Below are 1,384 nucleotides of genomic sequence, written 5' to 3'. Positions count from 1 at the left end.
AACCTTTATTACATTTTTCTTTACTTTTTTTACTTAACTTTATTGCTATCACAAGGGTGCTGCTAAGCTCAGCCCCCCCCCCATGGCAGGCTGGCAGGGGACAGGTTCTCTTTTGGGAGAGAGCACGGGTCCGCCCAGGACGGGTACTCCCGGGACACATGGAGGGCGGGGCGTGATCCCTTATTTATGATACAGGCCAGCTGTGATAATGTGCCCATGCCAAGCCCGCTATGGTTCAGCGTAGTGCAGGGGACAGGTTCTCTTTAGAGGGAGGGCACCCAGGAGGGACGGGTACGCCCGGGACACACGGCGGGCAGGGGACAAGTGAGGTGGGGGGGCCGGGAAATGATCTGGAATTTATGATACAGGAAAGTCGACAGTCGGCTGTGATCATGTGCCCATGCCAAGCTCTGCCACCGACATATGCCACACAGCAGTGGCAGCGAAGGGGTTAAAGGACGCAGGCAGCTTCAATCAGACGTTGTGGTGAAAGGGTTAAAGGAAAAGAGATAAGTGTTAGGCGAAGGATCATTTAAGGCAGCTCAGGGGGTGGAAGGGTTAATGTGAAGGCAGCAGGCAGAGGGTTAATGGATGACAGGAAGTAGAAGGATTCATTCCGGAAGCAGAGAAGGTTGTGACTGCAGACATGAGGACACAAGCAGGAAATGTCTACCACCGTCCCGGAGAGCAGGAAGTGCAGCTGCCTCGTTAGCGCAGTAGGTAGCGCGTCAGTCTCATAATCTGAAGGTCGTGAGTTCGATCCTCACACGGGGCACTTCGTTTTTTACATCCGTAATATCATTTTATTGTGATTTACGTTTAATAATTCCCCTCCCCCGTATTCTTTACTGATCAATATCGTTTAAAAGCAATCTGGATTCTGCTACAGCGATATTATTTTTTTCTGCCTTTGTCCTACAACCATAATTTGCCTTTTAAATAAATCATATGAGAGTTAATATCTGGACATAGAGATGAAAATAAATCATATGTAATGTTTCCTAGAGCATGAGAATGAATTTATTTTAAAAAGTAAGATGAGCAAATACGATGAGAAAAAAAAATTGTCATTCCCATACCGGGAGTCGAACCCGGGCCGCCTGGGTGAAAACCAGGAATCCTAACCGCTAGACCATATGGGACAACTTGTATGACGTGGAGGTTCTGATTAGGATAACCTTCTGCTGGGCAAAGTCTGTATAAGGATAGGGATATCTTTACTGACACTTCTTGGCATTCTCTTGTTGACTTTAGTTACTTCTATTCATGAGTCAGAGGTGTCCCTAGACTTTTTGGAGCTCTAGCAACGGGGGGAAGGTGGGGAGGGCCGGATGCGGTGATGCATGCTATGGTATGGCTATGGTGGGGGATAGTGGCGTAACAA

General features: G+C 47.9%; 1 protein-coding gene and 2 non-coding genes across 3 annotated transcripts in view; 2 read left to right on the top strand and 1 right to left on the bottom strand.

Annotated features, from left to right (window-relative positions):
- The window catches only part of LOC108800356 (kelch-like protein 7), a gene marked incomplete at its 5' end in the record, with an annotated part of 25,030 nt that overhangs the window by 21,077 nt on the left and 2,569 nt on the right, over positions 1–1,384 (top strand). The gene's annotated exons all lie outside the window — the stretch shown is intronic.
- On the top strand, positions 703–775 carry TRNAM-CAU. Its single transcript has one exon. It is a non-coding gene; the product is annotated as a tRNA-Met (tRNA).
- TRNAE-UUC lies at positions 1,071–1,142 on the bottom strand. Its single transcript has one exon. It is a non-coding gene; the product is annotated as a tRNA-Glu (tRNA).

The sequence above is a fragment of the Nanorana parkeri genome, unplaced genomic scaffold, assembly GCF_000935625.1.
Source record: "Nanorana parkeri isolate BGI_ZX_2015 unplaced genomic scaffold, ASM93562v1 scaffold2005, whole genome shotgun sequence".
Classification (NCBI taxonomy): Eukaryota; Metazoa; Chordata; class Amphibia; order Anura; family Dicroglossidae; genus Nanorana; species Nanorana parkeri.
This window is presented reverse-complemented; position numbering and strand designations above follow the sequence as displayed.